The 12191-nt window shown below is 35.0% G+C and overlaps 1 protein-coding gene across 2 annotated transcripts in view; it reads left to right on the plus strand.

The window, feature by feature from the left end:
- PRKG1 (protein kinase, cGMP-dependent, type I) overlaps positions 1-12191 on the plus strand; it is a 1321360-nt gene that overhangs the window by 207894 nt on the left and 1101275 nt on the right. The window lies entirely within an intron of this gene.

Raw genomic sequence — 12191 nt, forward strand, 5'->3', positions numbered from 1 at the left:
GGTGTCAGTCTGCACCTAGTGGAGAATGTCTCCCAGTTAGGCTACTCAGGGGTCAGGGACCCACTTGAGCAGGCAGTCTGTCCATTCTCAGATCTCAGCCTCCATGCTGGGAGATCCAATGCTCTCTTCAAAGCTGTCAGACAGGGGCATTTACCTCTGCCGAGGTTTCTGCTGCTTTTTGTTTAGCTATGCCCTGTCCCCAGAGATGGAGTCTGCAGACACAGGCAGGCCCCCTTGAGCTGCGGTGGGCTCCACCCAGTTCGAGCTTCCAGGTGACTTTGTTTACCTACTTAAACCTCAGGAATGGAGGGCACCCGTCCCCCAGCCTCGCTGCTGCCTTGCAGTTAGGTCTCTGACTGCTGTGCTAGCAACGAGGGAGGCTCCGTGGGCATGGGACCCTCCCGTCCAGGTGTGGGATATAATCTCCTGATGTGCCGTTTCCTAAGACTCTTGGTAACGCGCAGTATTAGGGTGGGAGTTACCTGAATATCCAGGTGTTGTTTGTCTCAGTTCCCCTGGCTAGGAAAAGGGATTCCCTTCCCCCTTGCGCTTCGCAAGTGAGGCGATGCCTCACCCTGCTTCAGCTCTCACTGGTCAGGCTGCACCAGCTGACCAGCACTGATTGCCCGGCACTTCCCAGTGAGATGAACCCAGTACCTCAGTTGAAAATGCAGAAATCACCCATCCTCTGTGTCGCTGGTGCTGGGAGCTGGAGGCTGGAGCTGCCCCTATTCGGCCATCTTGCTCCGGGCCCAGGTTATTAACTTTACGGGGCAGCCACTCTCCTCTAAAATTCGTTTTGAGAATGGTGATACCTGACATCATCAAGTGGAGATTTGATCAATATTTAGCTTATTTTATCATTATGGGTAACATTACAGATTAGCTAAACTTGCAGATATTTCACAGGGTGAAATCTTGGATCTGAAAAAGTTATTTAACCTCTCTTTTATCATCCATAAAATGGGACAATAAAAATATAAACTTCAACGGCATGTTGTGATGTAAATAAGATAATAAAAAAGAAATATTTATAAGAATCTATGGTGAATATTAAGTCTGCGATAAGTTATAATTATTTTTAATTTAGACCAGATTTTTATTTTGTACCTTGACTTTTCGTACACAATGCCATTCTATTTATAAAATAACACCAAGTTGAAATAGGTTCCACATTACTGTTTTCAAATCCATATGAATTGAAGTTTACTTAATTTTGATGTTTTCTAATTCTAAAACTTTTTAAATTATAAAAGGTGTTTATTTTAGAATATATGTTACCAAAAAGATAAACTTAAAATCTTTTAAAATTCCATGTAGCAAGTCACTGTTTTGGTTTGTAACCTTTGAGTCTTCTCCTGTTTGTATATACGAATATTTGTATATACTTTTTTTAAAGTGTAATTATGCAGTTCATGATGTTCAAATATATTATGAACATCTAAGCCTTTAAATACTATTTTACAACATAGTTTTAATGATTGCATAGTATTCTGTAGTGTAAATATAATAGCATTTAAGTTATCCAATACTGTTGGACATTTGGTATTTGAGTTATTTCTTTTTTGTATGTATCCTTCTTTCTCATTCACGATTACAAACTACTCTGCAGTGAGTACTTCTTATACTTACATCATCATACACATTTTAAGTCATTTCCTTAGGATAAAATTCATAAACAATTATTTCATCAAAGAGTGTATGCATTTTAATATCTTAATGAAAAGTGATTTTTAAAAAAAACTGTTATAGAACATGATCTGGTGTCATTTTTTATTTCTTTGTAGTCAATTTTGTTAACTTCCATATGTATGTTTTGGTTGAGTACCTGAATAAATATTTTTGTATCTTAGCAAGGACTTATTTTTCTTATTCTACATTTTTTCCTTTGAATTATATTTTTACCTACTTGTAATTTTCTGGTTGTCTTCCAGGAATAAATAAATTATACATACACAGGATATTCTTTTCCTTTTATATTTGTCATTTTCTCTCTTATTCTTCACAATTCTTTTATAAATTTTATTTATTTTTATATTTTTCTCATTTAATCTATTTCTCTTGGTGTGTTTTCCAACACATTTCATGGTGTTTTGGATTCTTTCCCTTGTTACATTCCATTTTTATTTAACTTCTATGTTCTCTTTGATTCCTTCCATTTTTTTCTTCATTTCTTGCAAGGCTTTGTTTTATTTTAATAATTCTTTCCTGAATTCTACTAGATCACATTTCATCATCTCCTTTTTTCTTACCACTTCATTTCTGAAGTCTTGGATTTCTGCTTTGGGCAAACAGTGTCTCAGGGTGAGCCAGGAATGGGGATGGGGAGTTGAAAGGGTGGAGTAGGAAGGAGAAGACACCAGGTTATGTTTCCAGACTTTGTAGTTCTATACCATGAAGAGAGAGTACTTCTACAAATGTGCCTTCTCTGTGTGACTTTGTGTGTGCATGTACATCTCCACCACTTCTACAGCCAACTGTATTATTTTCTGTTCCATTAATTAGCTGTATGTCTGCATTTTAGAGTGTGTCCTTCACTTTCAGAGAGAATTTTCACCTTCTGAGATCTTGTGGTGCTAGGCACACTTGCCATTGCAGTTTCTATGCTTTTTACTTCATCTTTTGTCACTCTTTCCTGATCTCAGTCTTTACACAAATTTTAAAGTCTGAAGATTGTTTCCTACTTCTGTTAAAAATGAATTTTGCAAGGCCCTGTGGTGTGTGTATGTATGTGTATGTGTGTGTGTGTGTGTGTGTGTGTGTGTGTGTGTGTGTGTGTAGTCTTTATTTGTTTTGCTTCCTTTTGGATGCTTTCCAGAAAGAGGAAGTGGAAATTTTAATTTAATTAAAACTTTTATATGAGAAGTCCAAACTACTTAATATTGTTCTAATGATTTAATCAGAATTGCCTTGAAATTATTGCTAGAAATCTTGATAATCTTGGGTTGGTATGAATCAAATCATATAGAATTTGATTCTGTATTTAAAAAATCCAAATATATGAAATTCACTGTTAAAGTTTTAGCAAGGGAAGCTCCCATCTGGATCTTTTCTGGAAAATGTGTAAAAGGAACTTTTAAAATTGGTTCTACCTCTAAATAAGGGCAATGAAGTAAGTCCCATTTAATTTGAAAAACTTGGCTATTTCTTGAGAACAGGATACCTGCAAGAAAATATAATTTTAGTACAAAATGACAATGTTAAAATCTTAAGAAGTTGTATAAATAGACTGGAGTTATTTAAAAGTTGACCTTTTCTCCTTGTGCTGGTTTCTCTCAGACATTCAGATTTTACCATGTATTTGCTTCTCTTACCACCCAAATTCTTGAGTTTGTTTCTGAGTGTTTGGCTGTTAAGTGAATAAATTGGGCAAACCAAATTCAAATTATTTAGGTAGAAATTAGAATAATTTATTTTCGTGCCTTGGTGATGGGTCTAAAATGTGGCCCATCATTCTTCTAATAAATTATAGATTTTGTGAATGTCATATTACGGCTTTATAGACATTTGCTGTTTCTCAGAACATAAGGTTACAATGTCTAAATATCATAGTTGATATAAAGTTTAGAATGAACAATAGGAATTCTCTACTCTTTTATGAAAAGATTATTTCTTTTTACGTGCTTAAGTACCACTAGGATGGTTAAAACTACCCAAAGCTTGTTAGATCTTGCTTGTTTTGATTTCTTGAATACATTTGACCTATGAGACAAAAGTTACTCTGCTGATAGGGAAGAAAATTATGTAATTAAGCTTTCATTTGTTTCATGGTTCTTATTGGCACAACGCTTTCATGTTTCTGTCCTCTGTTGCTCCTAAGTTTAGTACAATGTGAATGGGAAATTAGGAGTATAGAATTTTCCTAGTTGATTTAGTCTGAGGCTGTAAACACTTAATGCCATTTTGTGGCACTATACGATAAACACTGACAAGGAAATGAAGGGATGACTAAGCCAGCTGTGTTTATTGTCAATTGGCTGCCCTCAGTCTTGTCTTTATAAAGGATCTTTTAGTTATAACTAACCTCAGCTGGACATGGGCTTTTTTTTGATGACACAGATTCTAAGGAGAATATCACACGTGAGTAACTTTAGAAATACATAAGGCTTTTCATGTACTTTTTTCATCTTGACAAACAACTATATACCACAATTACAGACTACTTTATTTCAGAGTCTCTTTTACATTAATAAAACTAACCAAAGTAGCTTTTCAATGTCTATCTTATGTGATATATAAGATATATCAAATATATTTCCCATGTGTCAGCTTTTTATGTTTTCAAGATATAATTGCAACAAATTGATGAATAAAACCATGGCAAGAAGATCCTTCAGAAAACAACTCAAGACACAATCACATTTTAAAATGACAAGATGTACTTGAAATTTGTGGGAGCCTGGTGTTCCTGGTGGGGTACGGCTGACATTCTAGAGGGTGACTGTGGTGGGTATCCTAACTAAGTGTACAGAAATAAAAAGACCTCAGAGGATAAGTTTGTGTCTAATCCCAAAGAAAACTCAAGGCAATGGAACATCGTTACCCCATTCCAAGGGCAAAGACCTGGGTCAAAATCAGGCAAATTCAAGGCTCAGAATCTCCAAAAGAACTGAAATGAAAAACAGCAAAAAGAAAATTCAATAGGATGCCAAATCATTTATGAAGGAAGCAGAATGTCTGCAGTTTAGCTTTATTGATTTAGTTCCCTTTTGTGGGAGAGGGTTGGCCGCACTAAGATATCACTGGAAAGTATTACCCTGGACCTGTCCCATTAAGACAGTCATAATCTATTGAGGGTCTCAGAGTAACAGTGCTATCATGAGGTGATGAGGCCCTTTAGGAAAGGGACATTTGGCATCTTAAGCTCTTCTTTGAGGAGTGTGCCAAGATCCAGTAAAAAAAAAAAAAAAAAAAAAACTCTCTTTGGGAGAAGAGGATACTCATCTTTGCCAGGCCCGTATATTCTTTATGGTACTCATAGCAAACTGAATTTCCAGGTTTTAAAAAAGATTTCCTTAGTCAAAATAACTTCTTGCTTTTGAAAGTTTTGAATTTCTGACTTCTATAAGTCAAACAAAAACATATGTTCTTACTTGGAACAAAGTAGGTATATGGGTAAGAAAGACACAGGGAACCTAATTAAAGAAACAGTAAGGTTTGCAGGCAGACTTGTGGATATTTTAGCCATTTTGCTTTATGGTACTACCAAATTCCTACCAGTGAATAAGGTGGTGGAGGATGAAACTTGTTTCTTGTTGCCCATGGGGCTCACCCATATTTTGTTTTTAATATTAAGGCTCTCAAACCCATATTTATAAACACAAAATGCAGAAGTTGCGTAATAAACTCCTGTGTCCCAGTTGTTTGTTTATTCATTCAACAAACATTTATTGAATACCTATTAAACACATGACCCCATTTGAGGACATGGCCTGAATCAGATATCGTTTCTACATAGTCACTAATAAATCTGGAATTAAAGTAAAATATTATGAATGTATAATTGTAATTAAAAAGAGAACGAGACTATATAAACAATAAATGGATATGCATTTAGAGCTTAGGTGTTGAACACTATGCTATATGTTTTGTATTTATTTATTACCTCATGTCATCCAAATGACTCTGTACGGGTGGCCTGCTGTGCCCATTATGCAGGGAGAAAACTGAAGATTATAGTTGTAGAGTGCCTTACCTAAGGCTACGGAAATAATAGGCAGAGTCTGGATTTTAACTCAGATCTTCCAACTCTTTGTCCGGTAACCTACTATACATGAACCTTAGAAATGTGGAGTCAAAGCAGTTGGTTATGTGTGTGAGTGGTTATATGTGTGACTAAACACTTGAGTTCATATATAACAACATTGTAAACATAGAATGTAATACTAAATACCCAAAGCTAGCCTACAGATGATGGATTATGAAAATGATTGCACTGAGGTCTATAATTGAGCAAACTGAGCAAATGAATGGAGCAGTATTATGATAAAAATCTAGACAATCATAAATGGCTGCTGAGAAACTGGTGCAAGAAAGATATTAGCAAGGTAGATGGGTACTAATGGGAGTGAGAATGCAAACAAAGTATGGATTAAATGTGAATAAACAACTCGGCAGGGCCAGTGAGAGACATGGTATAGTGGAAGACAGGAAGATAGGCTAAAAGAAGACCTAGAGAACCAGATGCTCTAGGTTGTTCTTTTGCCTGAAATGCTGGACAAATCTGGGAAGACCTAGGAGTTCTCTTTCTTTGTGCTGTCCTTCCTTTGTTCTTCTGATTTTGATCTTGATTCATATTTACATATAGGACAGTGGTTGAGTTTTATATTATTATTCTGTGGAATCACAGAGCTGGGTTTGAATATGAGTTTTGCCACTGATCGGCAGTGAAGTGCGGAGCATGTTATTTAGATGTTTTGAACCTCCACTTTTTCTTTGTAAAATAAAGGTACAAATCCTTCCCATGTTGTCATTATGTAAATGTGGGAAGAAGAAATGAAATAAAGGTTGTAATGTCTCTACTATGGAGCCAGACATGTTATGGATGAACAATAACATGTGGTTGTTATAATTATTATGCTCAGGTGATTACACTGGGTTCCTGTACCTTCGGTCTTTCCCTAGTTCACTAGAATGCTTTGGCTAATACAGTACAGCAGGGGCTGAAAAATACTAGACTAAACTGTTATACCTTGATATAGTCCTCCTAAGATTTGTTTATCAGTTTGAACTCATTGAATCTCTGACCATCCAGATTATTAACAGAAAATATTAATCCTCAAACTAAATATAACTCTTGAGAAATTAAGAAATTTCTCAGAAAATAATACTCAGTGTGGTTTCCTGAGAACCAGAACCACATTGAGTAATTGTTCTCTGAGAAATAGTTTAGCATAGTGGAGATAAGATTGCTTTTATTTGAATCTGCTTTTTTCTACTCACCACCTGCATAACTGTGGGTAAATTATTTAACTTCTAAGCCTCAGTTTCTCCATATGTAAGAAAAGTGAAATAGTGCTTACCTTATAGGCTTGTGGTGAAGAATAAATGTATGTAAATAATTGGAGCAGTGTCTAGCTCATAGTAAGCATTCAAAATATAATTAGGTGAAGTTAAACTTAATTTTATCCCTTATTTCCATCCATTTTGTTTTCTGTCAAAGTAATATGATGATGATGATGATTATTATTATGATAATTTATTGAGACTTATTAGTGGCCAGATACTGTGCTAAATGCTTTTTAATGCCTTATCTCATTTACTCCTCATACCAAACCTGGATGGATGACCATTATCCTCATTTTATAGACCATCAAACTGAGGCTTAGAGGTATTCAGTAACTTGACCAATCTACGTAAGTATCAGAGCCACTACTAGAACCAAAAGTAAGACTACAGTGCCTTAACCCAATCTTAGAGATAAATTTGCTTATTTGACGAGTTGGGGAAGGTCCATTACATCCCCTAGACATAGTTTTTCCAGCCTTCCTACTAGAACTTTGGATCTACTTTAACATAAAATGAACAGTAAATAAAGGATTATTCTGTGGGTCATACTGAAGAGGGCCCTCCTTAGGTCAGTGATTTTGAGGTTATTAAAATTCCACTGAATCTGTAGTGCAGATGTTAATTACAAGAATTTCTTCACCTGATTGATGATGCCTGTGGACCAGGGCCATGCACATATGCTGAAAAACTTCCCATATCCTCCTAATTCTAGATTTAAATACTATCCCTCAAGCCATTGTACTTCATTTAAAAAAAGAAATCCACATAGAGATGTCCAATATTTCTATACAAGTTATATAGGGTAGAATTGTTTCTATCAGGAAATAAAGCATGCATTTCCAAATCATCAGCTTTGTTTGCCATTTTGAAATAAAATTCATAATATTTAATGAAACAGGGAAGACCACCTGAACTTTGGAAGCTTTCTTAGCCTCTCTGCATTTCATTTTTCTTATCTGTAAAATAGAATGGGTTGAGATGGGACTCTATTAAACTTTGAAATTCTAAAACTCTTTACACAAAAAGTTGTGATTCATATATGTGACTATTTTGGAATAAGAAATCTCAACAGAAAAAAATGTAGTCTAGACTTTTATTTAAAATTCCATTCTAAAATATTCTTCAGACTTATTTAATGCCCTACCAAAAGATTAGAAATGTTACTGGGGAGTTAGGAAGCTGAGCCTGAAGAGGAAAATAATCTGATTAAAACATTTTTATTGCAATAAAAGAAAAAAATTGTGAGTATTTTACCCGGTAAAGAGATTTTCATCTTAAAAAGGAAATGTTTATTAAACCAAATGAACTTCTAAATTAATGGATTATCAGTCAACATGATAAAGAGAAGTAAAAAATTGTGGTCTTGGACAAAGGGACCACTTAGAGGCAGGAGGATTTGTAGAGAGGAAGTCTAGTAACATCACATAGAATGGCCATTCATATCTGGAATTCTACCTTTCAAGTCATTCATTCATTCACTCATTCACCCATTCTGTCTTGTTTATTTATTGAGCACTTGTTGGAAAAATCTGGTCTCTACCAGGTTTGTAGTTTAGTGGAGGAAAACAGAGAAGTACACTAATCATTTTAATATACCTGTTTAAATATTAGAATAAAGCTAAGGTCGGGTTATCAGTTAGTAAAAGGACATCTAATTTAGCTGTCTGAGATCATGAAATCTTTACTAGGGAAACTCATAGTTAAATTAGCTTTGAAAGATGAATGGGAGTTGACATTGACTAATGCTCAGTAATTATTAGTTGAATGACAGTGCAAAGAAGGAAGTCATGAAGACTAAGAGAGTATGACAATTTGGGGAATGAAGGTACTTGAATATAGCTCGAGCATAGAGTAGTTTTTATCAGTGTGCCTCAGAAACCATCTACATCAAAATCACCTGGAGGTACTGTTAAATATGCAGATTTCTGTGTCCCAGCCTATATACACTGATTCCAAGTCAAGAGTAGGGTCAGGGGATCTTGACCTTTTTAATAAGCATTGTATCACAAGGTGCATTATTATTATATATATGACAATGTTAAGAACCACTGCCACAGATTTTATATTAGAAATTAATGGAATTACATTATTTGCATTTTATCATGCTATCTGTCAAAACCATAGATTGTCTGCACCATCAGTGCCAATATCTTTTGGACACCTAAGTGTCAGGAGTTGTGAAAGGGAGCTCCTGTATGAAATGTTTGTTTATAAATTAAATGTTTATAAATTAGGAGTAAATTAGTTATTTTACTTTGGGAGAAAAAGACTAACTTTCAAAACCAAACCTCCAACTATTGATTCTTATCGCTGGATCCAACTTCTCTGTTGCTGGTCATCAGAGATCATAAGCCAATGAGAAAAAGGTTAATGTTCTCAAAATATGTAGTAACTTTATTCTGTTTGATCCATCCACCCACAACCTTGCTCAGCCCCTAATTCCAGCCAGCAAACCTGCACTTTTGTGCCTATAATCCTAAGACAGACCAGATGTGATGACATTTCTTAGGAAAGCAACACTCTAAAACTTCACTACAAGACTTTGCTGGGGCAGGTCAGGACCACTGTTTTTGTAAATTGTTTAGAATGAAAGCAGAATGTTTTCTCTTTAATAGTTTTAAATTACGACCTTTCTATTAATTCAAATTCATTAATTTTGATTTTTTTTCATATTTCTTAAGTATATTTTCACCTTTTCTTATATTTCACCCCTTTGGTAGTATGTGAGATTATGGTGCATTTTGGCACACAGTAAAAGATTAATATTTAGTGTCAAGGTTCAACTATTTTTTAGTTTTTTTTTTTTTTTTAATTATACTTTAAGTCCTGGGGTACACATGCTGAATGAGCAGGTTTGTTACATAGCTATACACGTGCCATGGTAGTTTGCTGCACCCATCAACCTGTCATCGACCGTAGGTATTCCTTCTAATACTATCCCTCCCCTAGCCTCCCACCCCCCGACAGGCCCCGGTGTGTGATATTCTGCTACCTGTGTCTATGTGTTCTCATAATGACGTTTCTGTGTCCAAATTTTCTGGGAGTAATTGTCCTCTGTTGAATATTGTAAAACTTGTAATCTTTTATTTTACCCATGACTTGCTTTTTAGGTAGAAATGAGTTTCAACAGTCCTGGAGCATTTTGTCTCTATCTAGGTTACACTGAATGAAAAAATTTGTGTTCAGATTGCCATATTTTAGTAGTTTCACAGTGTATGTGTGTCTTAGCTTGTTTTGTGATGCTATAACAGATTACTACAGACTTGGTAATTTATAATAAACATAAATTTATTGACTCACAGTTCTGGAGGCTGGGAAGTCAAAGACCAAGGGCCCAGCATCTTGCAAGGGCCTTCTTGTTGCATCATCTCATGGTGGAAGAGCAAAGAAAGGATGGGAGAGAGAAAGCGAGAACCACAAGTTCTTATATAAAGACCCCACTCTGGTGATAATGAAACCACTCTCCAGATAATGGTATTAGTCCATTCGTGAGGGCAGAGTCTTCATGGCCTACTAACCTCTTAAAAGTCTCGCCTCTTGTCACTGTTGCATTGGGATTAAATTTCTAACACATGAACTTTGGAGGGACACTTTCAAACCGTAGCCTTGTGCTAAAACCAATGCCATACATGTTTGCCCATGCAGGAAACCCATAGCCTTCAGTGATGTATTAGAAATTGATGGAAACTTATTTGAGAAACAAGATGTTGTTTAAAAAACTTATTGTTTTTTAACAATAAAATATGTTTAAAAAACCATAAGTTCAGTTCAAATAAATCCACATTTGATTCTTAGGCTGATTAGCCACTGATGAAGACATCTTATTCATCAGTTTATGCTTATTTTAGTTATCTTTGTGGTATAATTAAGTATCTTTGAATTGGACCCATTCATCCCTGAGGCAGGTTAGTGTTACTGGCATTTGAATTACCTCCTTAATTCAGTTCAAACGTCAGTTTTCAATTTTTTAATTCTTCTGCTGTTTAAAATAGTCAAACAAATAAAAGATGAATAATTACTGTCTCCATTCCTATAGTAACAAGTGTCACATTCTGACAACTTCAGAAACAAGGTTGGTTATTTTCAGCTTTCATTGTTTACACTCTTCAAAAATAAGGATGAGACATGTATTTTATTTTCTTTTATTAGTCAATAAGTTCTACTTAGGAGGCATAGAGTTCTCTGAACGATAAGTTAGGGCTCAGATAAGATTGTTTTAATACTGACTTCAATGTTAACTTAAGGAAAACAGATGATATCTTAGCTCTCCATTTCTTAAAGACTTAAGAATATGGTTGTTCGGATATATAATTTATTTTATGTCTCTTAGAAAATTGTCATAAGTCTTATTTTACTTGAAGAAGATAAATGTGATGATAGCAATCAAAGTGATTATTCTTTTATACTAAATTTCAACTAATATCTATTAAGTACTTATGGCATGCCAGACACTGTGATATGAACTTGAGATTAGATTCCAATTTTATAGAGAGAGACAGTATTTGTGAATGACTTTATGTTTAAGTCTGGGTTGGGTAGAGCACATTTTCCACTTGAGCTGCAGCAGGATTTCAACTGAAAACATACTTCAATCTTGTAAATTCTAAGTTCTAGTGTATACTTGATGATTGAAGGGAAGGGAAAGAGAAGGGAGGATCCTTGCTATAATTATGGTCAAGAAGTAGAAAGGAGTAGGAGGGATGGTAGGAAGGAGAGGCTATAGATCGGTCTTTAGTAGGATAAGGATGGTGTTTAGCATTATTGCCTTTGCAGGAGTTTAAAACTTTTCTGTATCCCAAATGGGAGTTAGTTGTATCAACTATGTTGAAAACTAGTATATGTGTGTATGTATGTGTGGAGGAGAGGGAAGAATTGTATGTGTTTGAAGGCTTATATTTGTTAAATTTATTTTATGTACTTTTAAAATTAATATGCACATATACATTCAGTTCTGCTATAAAACAACATACACATTTCTTATTATCACCATGTTATGCAAAATTGCACAAAAATAATCACAGCACGTATAGGAAGAGTGAAATTAGCAGGACAACACTAGAAACTTTTGTCAGTGACAGATAATAAAGAAAAGACCCTAATAAAAATTGTACCAACTTTTATGCATGTTAATTGCTTAGAACATACATAAACAAATTTACAAGAAAAAAACAAACAACCCCATC

The sequence above is a fragment of the Colobus angolensis genome, unplaced genomic scaffold (assembly GCF_000951035.1).
Source record: "Colobus angolensis palliatus isolate OR3802 unplaced genomic scaffold, Cang.pa_1.0 Scaffold177, whole genome shotgun sequence".
NCBI classification, from domain to species: domain Eukaryota; kingdom Metazoa; phylum Chordata; class Mammalia; order Primates; family Cercopithecidae; genus Colobus; species Colobus angolensis.